Raw genomic sequence first — 14979 nt, forward strand, 5'->3', positions numbered from 1 at the left:
CTCTTCTCACTCCCCTTCCTGCTGCATGTTGTGTGCATTAAGCCTCACTCACTAGTAATATCATCAGATGTTTGGCACACACCACCTATCTCTTCCAGCCCCCTTCCTTCTCTCTCCTCCATAGCAGACCATCCTAACCTGTCTTCCCTCTCCCTCCTGCCTTCCTCATGCCCTGATCTCCTGACACTGGTCTCTCCTTTAGCAATGTCAGCTCCTGACTGGGACACCACGGCCTTGAACCCTGTGAACGCTCTGAATGATCATGTCTTTGCCTGACTGTCCTTGTCCTCAGTCCCATCTTCTAGACACTGTTTTCCGAGTGGCCCCAGTCCCAGCTAGGTCTGTGCGTGCTTCCCGTCTACATCCTGCTGCTTGCCTGTTGATCACACACAGGCCATGGGCTTCAGTCCTGTGCTGGCCATGTTCCTGTCCTGAGCTCAACCAAACCTCCATGTTCCTTGATGGATACACCTCCTTTGGTTCCCACAAAGCACCTCAGTTTCTGCAGAGCCCGACCCAAAGGGCGTGTCTACATAGCTGCCATAAACAAAAACCTCAGCACCATGGGATTCATTTACACACATCCCTTTTGCCAGTCAAAGGCAAATGTTTATTACTAGCACTGTGGATGGAAAGATCTCTAACTGGCACAAAGACAACTTCCTTTTAACATCCTCACCTGTGTACATTCTTAGCAACAGTACTAGTCAACACTGGTCTTCGCTCATCTGACACGGCATCTCTGAGCCCCACTGTGGAAGGCAAGCCCCACCAGCTTTGTGCTTAGGGCTCTGTAAATCAGACACCATGACATGCCCTAAGAAAGGAGAAACTGAGCACAGAGCAATGAGGTAATCTCTGAAAGAGGCATCTTGGGGAAGGGTGACATTGTCCCTGATGACTCCCCCGCCCCCATGGCATCTCGGCCTCCAGGCCATCGGAGGCTAGTATCAACATGTGGCCCTCCAAGTGTGGCTTAGTTCCAACTTCAGGCTTCTTTAACGCACACTCTCTCAGCATGTCCACACGGAAAACACGTCACCTCAAGGAAGAGTAACCGGCTCAGACCTCTAGGACCACCATGAGTCTGGCAGCAGTCACAGGCACCATGCCACCTCTATGAGCCACTACAAGCTTTATCCTGCCTCCTCTCAGCCCACCTTCTGGCAGAATAAAAACAAAGACCACAAAGACAAAGAGAAAACCTGCCAGGTTCATTCATAGAGTTTTCAGAGGAGCTGGCAGACAAACGCCAGGAGGCCACTGAGCAGTGGGAGGAAGGGCCAGTGTCAACAGGGATGGGGTCTGACTGAGGAAGAGGGCGCATTAGAGCCAGCCTCTGCTAGAGGGCTAAGAGTGGGTTCATGAAACAGACAAGCAATAGAGGGGCCAGCACAGTACAGGCCTTGCTGCCCACAGGAAGTCATCTTCATAGAGGTGTACAGATGAGGAATGACAGAGCTCCCAGGAGACACTCTGACTGATGCCTAGCAGAGAGCTGCCCTTACTCTCAGGAGTAAGTGCTGAAAGCATGAGCATCACAGAAAGGCTGGCCAGTACAGTGGTTAGGAAACTAACCGTACCTGCTGACACCTTCCCCCTATGGCCCAGGACAAGTCACTAAGTCTCCGTGCCTGTCTTTACTTAAGTCATCTGAAAATGGCCCCAAATCTCTAGCTATGTACCCTGAAAAAGCCAGACCTCATCTGAAAACAGCCCTGTAAGTAGAACTTGACAGAGGGCTAGATAAGCCAGTGTTTGTATGTGCTTGGAACAAAGACTGGCACTTTCAACCTGGTGACTAAATTAATGAAACAACACTCCCTAGAAGAGGAGCAATAGACAGGTCCTGGGTTAAGAGTCTGAGGGGTTATGAGGGCCCAGGTCTGCTGGCATGAGCTGCAGGATTTCCTAGCACGCGCTGCAGGCCCGCAGATGGGCGAGATGCCTCGATCATGCCAACTCTGCATCTTGCAACTGCTCTAGGTCATCAAGCACATCACCATCTCACACCCTCACTGCAGCTCTGAGCGCTGACCTGTAAGGAGAAGAACATGTAACAAGCAGGCAGCTGACCTGACCAGCAGCAGGCAGACAGGGTAGCAAGGACTCCATCCTTACCTAAGCCAAGGGAGGGCTACTGAAGTCCACAGGGGCTCCAGCAAGTATGGGGCAGTCAGGCTGCCACTCCCTACTGAACAGGACAGTCACTTTGGCTATGCTGTACCCTGATGACTTTATTTTGTAAAACAGAGGTTTTCTCTATTTTGAGTTCAAATGCCAAGGCAGTTTGACCTCACAACTGGTTTGCACAAGAAACAAACCACTATCCGCCCAGCAGCAAGAATGGGGCACAGACTGATTTACATAAACTACTACTACCTACCAATATATCAAATTAAATCAGGAATACATAAACATATCAAAACCTTCCAGAAATTAGACCTGTGAACTTATCAAATATACCAGACCAAAAGAAGATGCAATCCCCCTGTCCTGGGTCATATAGAAAGTTCACACACCACTGGGTGTAACTGTTCATCTTTCATTGGAACTTGACTGGCTTAGCTCCGCCTAGACTGGGCAATGTCTGTAGTGGGTGTTTGCAGAGGTTTAACAGAGATAAGGAAGCCTATACCAACCCATGGGCTGAAGCCCTAGACTAAACAGAAGGGAAAAGGAAGAGAGCCAACTGAGTATTACTTCTCAGTTTCTAGACTGATTGATGACATCAACCAGGCCACTCCCACTACCATGCCTTCCCACCTTAACGGACATTCTTCTGAACTGTAAACTGTATTTATTCTGTAATACAGAATAAAACTGTCCTCTGCCGTCACGCCGTCACCTAACCATCGGGTGCCTGCACCACATAACCAATAAGCAGTGCACTCCCAACTCTGACCCCAGGGTTTCAACTTGATACGAACAAGATATCCCTGCCGAAGTTGGCTCACTAAATGCACCCTCGGCCCTGCACTTCCCACTCTAGGACTGGGTCCTGCCTTCTCTGATCCACTGGCAATGACTCCTTTATCTGTGGCTGCTGTCTACTTCTGCCTTAAGTAAAGCCCTCTGTGGTTCTTGTGTAGTCTCTCTGTCTCTGTTCCACTCTCTCTCTGTGTCTCTGTCTGTGTCTCTCTCTCTCACAGAGAGAGAGAGAGAGAGAGAGAGAGAGAGAGAGAGAAAGAGAGAGAGAAACATGTGACCTGAGAGAGAGAGAGAGAGAGAGAGAGAGAGAGAGAGACAGAAACATGTGACCTGAGGGTTAATAATTAAGATTAGAATAGAAGACCCTGTGCTTGGCAGTGGCCATGTCTGCCAAATGAATCAGTAGTTTTTAGTGACAATGAAATTGATGTCACCTGTGATTTTCTTGTTACTTAATGAATTCTGATATTATGGAAAGACACAAACATGTTCACCGTTTTCCAACAAATTATATTCATGACAAGGTGACACTCAGACACCCAGACAGCTGGGTGACAGGCCATAACTTACCCTGGCAGTGCCTAGACAAGGGCTTCTAAGGGCCTCAACATGCATCAGAGCTGACTCAGGGATCTACCAAGCCAGAAAGGGGCATGCGGCCTCTGGCTGCAAAGGCTGAATATAGAAGATAAAAGGGATTTTAGTCATGAGCTAACAGCTCTCCCAGGAGCAGAGATTCAGTGCAAACAGCAGTGTTTACTGTGTACCAAATGCCCCATGGGCTCTGGCAGGCACATCTGCATGTTGCCTACTGTGTCTACATGGTGATACGGGTTTAGTGTCCACTTGATTAGACAAGGCTCAAAGAGACTGCCTCCTAAGGTCACGGCTAGTAGGGAGTGAAATTGGTACTCACCAGGTCCCCATCTTCGGAGAGGGCACATCCAGAGCCACATGCCCACCCAGGTCTCAACACAGTAGGAGTAGTTATGTACATGGACCATTGTCCACGTTAAGTCTGAGTCTTTCTCAGCTGTCATGGTTACTGAGACCAGCTGTAGTCAAGTGTGAGAGAGCAAAGGCTTAGTCTGTCACTGAAATTGGGTTTCTGCCTATCACCTCTCCTCGTGATATACCATGGACAGATACTGCTACACTGAATCCAAAGCAGGCAACACATATGAGTGACACATTGCTCCTACAAGGCCTGATATGGCCCAGGAGGAAAAGCTTACAGGAAAGATAAACTCAAGCTGCCAAGAGAGTGGGGATGTCTGTCTTAATTTCATCCACATCATGTTTTCATTGCTCTGGATTTCACAGGATCTCTGAAAATCAGTGTGTGTGTGTGTGTGTGTGTGTGTGTGTGTGTGTGTGTGTGTGTGTGTGTGTTTTCTAACCTAGAACAGCGCCCCTAGGTAGCTTATAGCAGGAGAGGCTACAGAGGTGGTGGGGTCAGCTGCCTGGCATTGGGATTTGGGGGGCAGGGAGGGGCACGCTCAAACAGTGTCTTGATTACCTTACCAGGAACAAGAAGATGATGAAACTTGGGCAGAGGACAAGGCTCAGACAGCACAGTCATCAGGGGAAAGAGGGTAGAAAAGTTGAGGCTTCCCTCTGGCACTCCAGAATCAATCTCCATGCTTGCTGGCATCTGGGGTTCTACACCCTGGAAGTCCATCAATCTGACCTGTTTTTATGCAGGAGGGGTATAGTTCAGTGTCCTGCCCTGGCCACACAGAAGGGAAAGAATACGCACAGCTACAACCAGATAAAGGAGTAAACCCACAACAGCCAAGTAAAAGACCAGGGCAACAAGAACATAACCACAGAGCAGAGGCTGGTGGCGCACGCCTTTAATCCCAGCAGTCAGCAGGCAGAGGCAGGCAGATTTATTTGAATTTAAGGCCAGCATGGTCTACAGAGTGAGTTCCAGGACAGCCAGGGCTACACAGAGAAGCAAAAAAAAAAAAAAAAAAAAAAAAAAAAACAACAAACAAAAACAGAAAGATAAGAAAACATAGAGGACTAAAAATTCAGAACAGTTTTAATTTGGTAATAGTAAAAAAAAAAAAAAAAAAAAAAGCATACACAATACACAAAGAACTGTTACAGCTCAGTAATAAGAAACCCAGCCTGGAGACGGCTCAGCGAGTGAGAGCACTGATGCTCTTCCAGAGGGCCTCAGTCCAAGTCCCAGCAGCCACATGGTGGCTCATAACCATCTATAATAGGATCTGATGCCCTCTTATGGAACACAGATATACATGCAGATAGAGCACTCATATACATAAGATAAATTTAAAAATCTTGAAGGAGGAAGAAAAGATAGTTCAATTTTCTATTAAAAAAAATAGGCATTTCTGATTTTTGAGAACCTTTGCCTAAAGAGGATAGGTGCAGGGCAGGTAGCACACAAACATACTTAGTGGGTGCCTTTATAGTCACAGATCATCTGTGCTTGTCAGTCATGCAGCCATGTGGGAAGGTGAATGGACTCCAGTGACTGTAGTCACTGAGGTCCTCCATCTACCCCACATTGTGTGCATCTGCATGGCTTTCCCATCCTCTACTTCCACCAGCTAGTGAGGGGATAAACAATCCTAGGCTACCCATGAAACCAAAACCACTCAGCCAAAAAGGGCAATACAGTAGCGGTGCACACATCCAGCTGCTTAAGGCGAAGGAAAGGAACCAGCACAGAGTCACATGAAATCCATCACGGAGACGGTCTGAGAGTGAAAAGGGAAAGGGGAAGGTCAGGTCATGGCTGCCAGGGACACAGTGTGGCAAACTGACGATGAAGCCACAGAAGGGAACTGTGGCAGACAAGCACTTCTCCCTGTGGCTGTGGTGGCTAACAGGACAACATTCATCTCTCAAACTGCAAGGAATAAAGCCTCCCTCACAAGATGACTGAGAAGACACAAACCACAGGGAACCTCAGGGAAGTCCCACAATGGCAGCTGTGCAGAGGGCTGAGGAGCAGCTAGTTCACCCTGCGGCAGGATAGCGGGCTGCTGGAGGGAGAAATCCAGAGCAATGAAAACATGATGTGGATGGAATTAAGACAGAAGGGTTGGGCACTTCTCAAAGACTTGATGAAGGCAAGTAACAATAGACAAGAGGTGATTAAAACTCAAAACCAAGGAATTCCTCACTGTGTGTTTAAATATTATACAGACCATTTACTATTTCCTATATACACACAGTATTTAAGCATGGTATATTTTAATATTTGTACCCTTATGTATTGCATGTGATTTTTACCCATCACTGAGAAATTAACAGAGAGAAAGAAGACAACTATGGGCCCCAGAAAATTGGAGGCCCAAGTTCTACTCTCTTTAGAGTGCCTGAGGTTGTAAAACAACAAAACACAATCCAGGCTCATCACACACTGGACACCAAGGAACCATCTGTGGTGACAGTGGTGGCGACTGTGCCTCAGTGACAGTGAGTGCTATCTGTTAGTTTGCCATTTTTCAGGTCTACTAAAGGAAGGCATGGTGTTCTGAATGGGAAATTCATGGCTTGGGCAATGGGAAGGTGTAGCTGCCTAACAATTCCAGAAAGTAGAGGAGCGAGAAATAAAAGAGAATACACAAAGTGGATAGAACAGGAAACCCAGGTCTCCGTGAGTCAAAACTCCAGTATGACCAGGAAAGAAAGCGTTTGGTTTTGGGTTTTCTTCTACAGTTCTAGGGGAGATGATGCATGGCACACCACCTTTAAAATTAAGTTTACTCCAAAATACAAAATACCACCATAAAGTCACATCCTGCTTGTCACCCACTGTCTTAGTTAAGGTTTGCTGCTGTGAACAGACACCATGACCAAGGCAACTCTTATAAGGACAACATTTAATTGGGGCTGGCTTGCAGGTTCAGAGACTCAGTCCATTATCACCAAGGCAGAAACATGGTAGTATCCAGGCAGCCATGGTGCAGGAGCTGAGAGTTCTACATCTTCATCTGAAGGCTGCTAACAGAATACTGGCTTCCAGACAGCTAGGATAAGGGTCTTAAAGTCCATACCCACTGTGACACACCTACTCCACCAAGGCCACACCTTTTTTTTTTTTTTTTTGAGTGTAGAAAAGTGCTGTGTCTTTTTTTTTATTAGATATTTTCTTCATTTACATTTCAAATGCTATTCCAAAAGTCCCCTATGCCCTCCCCGCCACACCTTCTAATATTGCTGTTCCCTGGACCGAGCTTATATAAACCATCACAACCCACTCCCTTGCCCCCATAGACTTGTTCAAACATATTAGTCTATGGAAGCCATACCAAAACATAGCATAATGCAAAATACATTTAGTCCAACTTCAAAAGTCCCAAAGTCTATATCAGTCTCAATGTTAAAAGTCCTAAGTTTAAAGTCTCTTCTGAGATTCATCCAATCACTTAACTGTAATCCTCAAAGCAAGACAGAAAACCAGCTGGGCAAACTCCAAACTCTGCATCTCCATGACTGATGTCAAAGCAGTCTTCAGATCTCCAACTCCTTTTTCATCTTTGTTGACTGCAACAAACTTCTTCCTCCTGGACTAGTTCCACTCCCCGTTTAGCAACTTTCCTCAACAGGTAGCCCACAGCTCTGGCATCTCAAACATCTCGGGGTCTCAAGGCAACTTCAATGTTACAGATTCTTGTTTCACTGTCTGGGATCCACACATGATCTTCTGGGCTCCTCCAAAGGACTGGGCTCACTTCTCCAGCTCTGCCTTCTGCAGCACTCTAAGCTCAGGTTGATCCACTCCACTGCTGCTGCTGTTCTTGGTGATCATCCCATGGAAGTAGTATTTCCAATACACTGGGGTCTTCCATTGCAACTAAGCTTCACCCATAGCCTCTCACAGGCTCTCTTCATGGTTTCAAGCCTCAACTCTGTTACATGACCCCTTCAGTCTTGGGCCATCAACTGCAACTGAAGCTACACATTCACTAATGAATGGCCTCTCACAGTGCCAAGCCTCAGCTGCTCTTCATGACCCCCTCATGCCTTCAAAACCAGTACTACCTGGATGACTCTTAAACATTTCGAAGTACAACTGCAGCACGAGGTACAACCTTGGCTGTCTCTGGAACAAGGCTTCTTTGTACTCTCAGAAAACACTTCCCGAAGATTTCACCTCAGTGATACTGGTCTCTTCTTAATCACCACTAATTTCTTAGCTCGAGCTAACCTACATTAATTGTCCCAGCAGTCCCTTCTATTCTGGACTCTAAAGCCAGAGCTATGTGGCCAAAGCTGCCAAGTTCTGCTGCTTCCTGTGGCTGGAACACAGCCCCCTTGTTCTATTACATTATTACATTACCTGATTTCTGTTTTCCAACTCCTTCACTGCCTTAGCTTGGCCGTACTGGAACTTGTTCTATAGAGTGACTTTGAACTCAGAGATCTGAATGCACTGGGATTAAAGGTATGGTCCACCAAGCCTGGATTTAAGTTTTTCTTTGCCTAGAACTTTCTCTGTTCTAGGCTGGCCTTGAACTCAGAGATCTGCTTGTCTTTGCCTCTTGGAATTAAAGGCTAGTACTACCATGCCTGGATCTATATTTAGCTGGGTGGGATCTTGCCCTAAAGTCACTACTCCCTTAATTCAATTTGATATCCTTGAACACAGCTCCATTTCACTTCCTGGTGCCCCGTTAAAATTTAAAACCATATATTTTATATTTTTCCTTTCTCAGCTTGCTACACTTGTTTAAAATGCTCTTCATGAGACTTAACCAGAGAACAAAGTCTACGATGGGTGTTTCTGAGATTCTCTTGTCAGGGCAATTAATCTGAATCTCTTCACCTTAAGCTCAGGCAGATCTTCAGACAAGGGCAAAAAGTAGCCACGTTCTTCACCAAAATACCACATAAACAGTCTCTAGGCCACATATTAAAATTCTTCACTGAAACCTCTTAGGCCAGGTCCACACAATTCAAATCACTCTCAATAACAAAGTTACTACTAGGTACTGCTACTACTAGGATGGTCCATTTAGCCCACATTTAAAGCATTCCACTGCTTTCCAAATACAAAGTGCCAAAATCCACATTCTTCCAAATAAAAGCATGGTCAGGCCTATCACAGCAATACCCTAGTCCCTGCAATCAACTTCTATCTTAGGGTTTTACTGCTATGAACAGACACCATGACCAAGGCAGCTCTTATAAGGATAACATTTAATTGGGGCTGGCTCATAGGTTTAGAGGTTCAGTCCATTATCACCAAGGGGGGGAAATGGCCACACCCAGGCAGGCATGGTGCAGGCAGAGCTGAGAGTTCTACATCTTCACCTGAGGCTGCTGCAGAACACTCATTTCCAGGCAGCTTGGATGAGGGTCCTAAAGCCCATGTCCACAGTGCCATGCCTACTCAAACAGGGCCACACCCTCTAATAGAGCCACTCCCTGGGCCGAGCATATACAAACCATCACACCCATCAACATGTATAAACATGACTGGCAGCCCCACATGAGCAAAAGAGGCTCTGTCCTCTCCACAGGGACTCTGAAGACCATGACCAGCTGGCCACAGGAAACACAGTGTCCTGTGGGAACTCTGAAGACCATGACCAGCTGGCCACAGGAAGCGCAGTGTCCTGTGGGAGGAGCTATGGCTCAGACAGATGCACAGAGGTCTTATGTGGTGGGCCACTTACTAAGAGTTCAGAAAAAGTTTGTGGGTGTATGGCTGCCAGGAAGTGCCCTTTCCTGAAACAATCCTAGCTACTACGAGGAATGAAAGGACCCGGGGCCCAGACAGAAAAAAAGAAAATAAGAGAAGATACCCAAGTGGCTGGCACTGTGCTGGAGAGGTCCCTGGCCTTGAGGACCCTGGTATCTTCTGGGGCTGGGAAGACAGGAATCCTGATCGTCAGAACTTAGGACAGCAAAGAGCAATGGCCTTGGTTTCTAAAAGATGTTTTGTAGTTCCAAGTCTCCTGTGTAGCGCTCTCTCTCATTCTCTTTCTCTCTCTCTCTCTCTCTCTCTCTCTCTCTCTCTCTCTCTCTCTCCTCTTTCTAGGATGAGGAAGAAGGAAAGGGAAGAGGGAAGGAAGAATATAAAGAAGAAAAAGGGAGGGATACAAGGTTGGGCAGATGTAAGAGGTCCCTATTTTCACCCATTCCAGACTTACAGTGGGTTAAGGAAATATAGCAATGGAAGCTCCATATACACTCATGCCCATGGAGCTTAGAAGGGAAGAGAGAAGAACTCTGTGGTCAGTAGGGAAAAGGTCATTGTTTTGGGAAAAACGTTGTCCAGGAAGAAGGAGAGGGGTATCTGGATGAACTGTCTCCAGGGGCCTGCCTGGTAAACTGGCCTAGCACAAAGGTTGGAGAAGATACCCAAGTGGCTGGCACTGTACTGGAGAAGTCCCTGGCCTTGAGGACCCTGGTATCTTCTGGGGCTGGGAAGACAGGAATCCTGATCATCAGAACTTAGGACAGCAAAGAGCAATGGCCTTGGTTTCTAGGCTAATGTCCATTCTAAAGGATGTTTTGTAGTTCCAAGTCTCCTGTGTAGCGAAGGTTGGAAGGAATGAGGGTCTTGCCCTGCAACTGTGCAGCATAAGAGGATCCAGGCAGCAGGAAGGGCACACATGAAGGCCAAGTTAGGAGATCCTCAGCATGGCTGAGAATATGCAGAACCCATGTGACTGAGGAAGAAGGTGGCTAGGAGAGTGGAGGAGAGAGGAGAAGGAAAGCTCCAGGTCAAGGAGGTATGGAGTCATCTCCTGAGGGGAGCCTCACCTGAGGGTTAGGGGCTATACCCGGGGAACAGACAAGAACAGCACAGTGAGCCAGGCACACTGGTTCTTTCTGCTGTGCTCACATTTGCCAGGTGACAGCAAGGGGTACACACAGTGTTTCCTGGGGGAGCAACTCTTCAGCCATTTGAAACAAACACCTGCTGGAAGCTGAAGTGGAGAAGGAAGGAGGAGGTGGCCAGGAGAAGGCAGCATGCTGGCTTCAGGACTCTTGCCAGGCACATCCCAGGGGGTGAGAGAACAGCCAGTTGGGACAGAGTTGGGTGTATGCATGGGGGTAGTCACTGAAAGCAGAAGCAATCTGTCTTTCAGTCCTTGGCTTTCAGTGCTGTTCATTCTATAGACTAACAACTCATTTCCAGTCATTACTGTTTCTGCAAATCCTTAACTACTGTCTGCTGGAAAGCATGCACTAGATTTAGGGTCACGATGATGAAGATTTCCCAAAACATTCCTTCTGCAGCTCTTGTCTGCACAGCTCTGCACAATTAGATCCAGCTGTCTGTGCCCGTGGCAGCCAAGAGCAGCCCTGCAGTCTCTGGTCCATGTGACAGAGGAAGGGCCCCAATTAACAGAACATAGCACAGCAACCAGCAGGCCAGCTCCCCCAGCCAACGAGCCCACAGGAAGCCTGCAGGGTGACATGTCCAATTCCACTCTGCCACTGGAGACAAGATGGGACACAACACTTTAAATGTTCTCTTTTAAAAAAAGCAACATTTAGTTCTCTCGATTAGAGACTCGGTAGGTGTTCACTATGAAAATGGTGAACAACACAGAGCGCCTCTCAAATAACACTGAAGTCCCCACCCGATCACACGCCTCACACTTTGTCCCACTGCCCTCATAAGAAGCCCATAAGACAGGCTCCATTACTGCCCCCACTTCACAGAAATTACCTACACCCCCATTTGTAGTTAATGTGCGAGTCAAAATTAAGCCAGGTCTCCTGATTGCTGAAGCCAGAGCCCACAGTCACAGGGACTTCCACCTCAGGTATGCGTGCACAGGACACCTGCCGTCGCTCCAACTCACACCGCTTCCCACAGGCTTCTGTCCTTAAAGCATTACAAGGACTTTCTCACATCGCCACTCTTTTTCAGAATCCCGATACCAGTTCCAAGCATTTTCTTGTAGGGAACCAGGCCATATCTATTCTGCTCCTTCTAAGGTCCCAGTGGAAAACCATGACTCAATCCTACTGAAGTTTTCCCTGGGGAACCAACAAATTTGCTAGACAGAGAGCATGGTGAGGGGAAGACCTCATGTTGCACAGGTGATGGTTCTCCCACACCATATAGATAGGGTTCCCTCTCCAGTCCTCCCACAGACCATGAGACCAGTATAAATTAGGGCAAATTTTGATTAAAGAGGTTAGATGCACAGGTGAAAGTCAATGGCTCTCCCACATCTTCCTTCTAGGGTGCTGGTTCTCAACATGTGTGTCTCAACCTCTTTGGTAAACTTCTATCTGCCAAAATATTTACATTACAATTCATTACAATAGCAAAATTACAGTTATGAAGTAGCAATGAAATAATTCCAGGGTGGGGGTCACCACAGCATGAGGCACTGTATTAAAGGTCTGCAGCACTGGGAAGGTTGAGAACAACTGGGAGTGCCAACAATCACCATGCCCACCTACTGAAAATCTTCTGAAAATCAAACCCATCTGGTCTTATGAGGACGCCGGCTGCCCGGGTCAGAGACTGATGCTGCAGAATAACTTATGACTGACATTGTTTAAGTGTATATGGGGGTTTTGCCCGCATGCATGCCTGGTGCCCAGGGAGACCAGAAGACACTGAATTCCTTGGAAATGGGAGTTACAGACAGCCGTGAGTTGCCATGAGATTACCTGAATCAAACCCAGCTCCTTCCTCTGGAAGAACAGCCAGTGCTCCTACCCCTGGGCCTTCTCTCAGCGCCTTTTACCTTTCCTCTGGGCATGAGGAAGAAATGCTAGTTTATCTCCTAGTTGACTGCTCTGAGTTTTTGCAATATCTAATTTGTGTCTCACTGTTTCCAGTGGAATTTCAGCCTGGTCAGCATGCATCTCTACACAAAAGCAGTGTGTCCTTGGTTGTCACATACTGTGGGAAACACTTAACATCGGGGAGAATACAAAGCATTCTCTGGCATCATGTGCTTCTGAGGAAGATGCGGGTTCTTCATGTGGCCTTCTGTGTTGGGCCAAATGAGACTTTGCTAGTTGATTAGTGTGCTGAAACCACATAAGGGGGGAATTAACCCAGTGGTTCCAAGTCATGTGACTTCCTAAGTGCACTCTCTAACCCTTTTATAGAACATATAATTCATGCTAACAGGCTTACTCAGTATGGAAAGTGACAGGCAGACTCTCCAAGCCCAACAATCCTGTCTCAGAAACTTAATCCTTTGAAACCTGAAGGGACAAAGAGGACGCCAATCCTGATGGCCTGAGATTCATGCCTCAAATTCACATGGTAGAAGAAAACCAACGCCTACATTCGTCCTCTCACTTCAATACGTGCTGTGGCCTGTGCCCCTCACCCACCATAGATACATGTTAAAAAGATGAAGAACACTTAGAAGCTCAGTGAACTCTATGTTGGGCTAACAACCATCACTTCCTAACAGAGAAACAACATGAAGCAACAGGCACCTCTGCACAGAGGCCAGCGCTCACCCTGCCCCCACCCAAAGCCACCACAGCAGCTTCCTTCCCTAGTGGTTGTGCAGGAGCACAGAGGCTGTGCTGCAGTTAGCTCTGGACCCTCGGGCACTATGCCATGCAGAGGTGACCCAGATGAGACCATTTGGGAAGGCAGCAGCAGGAAACCATGAATGGAAGAAGGAGGCTGGGGATAGCTGATCAGGGCACACTCAGGGTTCAGACGCAAAACAGAACAGCAAGGGGAACAAGAAAAGGAAAAATAGAGGCAGGATGAGGAAGAAGTAGACTTTACTATTTATTGTACTTTGTAGGTAAGAAAGCTAAGATTCACAGAGAACAATTTAATATATGCAAATTAATCAAGGGAAGTAGCATTTACTGGAGAAAATCTATTTGGAAGAATGATGAATGTGGGACAATTACCTGACAGAGGACAGGGCATAAGGAGACTTCACTTAGAAGGAAACGTGCCTGCACAATACAACACAACCAGAGGTGGCACAAGGACTCAGGCTGGTTGGTCTCTAGGGCCATCCCCAAGCCCTGCAGCAATCAGACGTGGCTGGCAGGATGCAGCACAGGACTAGTCAGCATTGCTTAAGAGAAGTTTCACTGAGCACCTCACGCTAAAGGAATCCTCTCCCAGCCCAGGAACGTGCTTTCGGATCACAGATGCAGTCCCGGACAGAAGACCTCTGGAAGTAACGCCAGGCTGTTGATGAGTTCCAGCAATGGCTGCACAGCACAACACCCATCCGGGCCTGAGGCTGTTTTGATGAGTGCATTGTTTGACACTGACCATGGAAGGCCCCGTCTTATAGACCAGCAGGAATGGCTCTTTCAGAAAAGCCATTTCCTCCCTGAAAGCGAGAGGGAGAACCAGCCCTTCAGATGTGTGTGCTCTACACAGGAACACTCACTCAGAAGTGTACGGAAGTCTTTCAGACACTGGAGCCATCTGCCTGTCCTGGTGTGAAGCCACTGTTTACATGGCAGGGAATGAGACAGCAGCTTCATTTCCAAGCTCAGGCCCAGCCCATTGTTCCCATTCTTGGTCACCTCTGGTCAATAGCAGGCAGCCTACACACCTCGAAGGCTGTTTGCCTTCAATGAGGAAAACAGACATCAATTCTGAACACACTACTCTGGACACATTTCAGTGCGGTGAGAGGTTACAATGGGGTTGGGGAAGGCCTAAGGGAGAGCACGAGCCTGGGAGGAGGTACAGCAGGAAAAACACAAGAGCAGGAGAGCATCCTCATGTGCCTGCCTATGCATCTTAGAGATCTGGGGTTGAGCTATAACCTGTCAGGAAACTATAGAAAGTTGAAACACACATGCATGGAGACTTTAAAGCTACAAGGGAAGGGACCTTAGGGAAGAAAGAACAAATGTAGGTGCAGAAATATACTCTGGAAATAAATGTCAAAGCCCAAGGGGGTCACGGAGGGTAAGGGCAGCTGAGCCAGGAAGGCACACTGAGATACAGGTTGAAGAAGGGGGCAGGCAAAGAACAAAAAAGAGAGAGCTGACCCAGAGACCCTCACAGGCCCCACAGACACCTTGTGGTCATGGTGACGTGACAGCCATGGCCTGGGTGGGCCCCAAGTGTTGTGGGTC

At 47.5% G+C, this 14979-nt stretch overlaps 1 protein-coding gene across 22 annotated transcripts in view; it reads right to left on the reverse strand.

The window, feature by feature from the left end:
• The window catches only part of Ralgps1 (Ral GEF with PH domain and SH3 binding motif 1), a 238081-nt gene that overhangs the window by 156208 nt on the left and 66894 nt on the right, over positions 1–14979 (reverse strand). For 2 of the 22 annotated variants that reach the window (XM_030251026.1, XM_030251028.1), the window contains exon 5: positions 4456–4621. The exons of the other annotated variants lie outside the window; for them this stretch is intronic. The gene's annotated coding sequence lies outside the window, so the exon portion shown is untranslated. The remainder of the gene's footprint in view (positions 1–4455; positions 4622–14979) is intronic. 22 annotated transcript variants of the gene reach the window in all.

This window comes from Mus musculus, chromosome 2 (assembly GCF_000001635.26).
Source record: "Mus musculus strain C57BL/6J chromosome 2, GRCm38.p6 C57BL/6J".
NCBI classification, from domain to species: domain Eukaryota; kingdom Metazoa; phylum Chordata; class Mammalia; order Rodentia; family Muridae; genus Mus; species Mus musculus.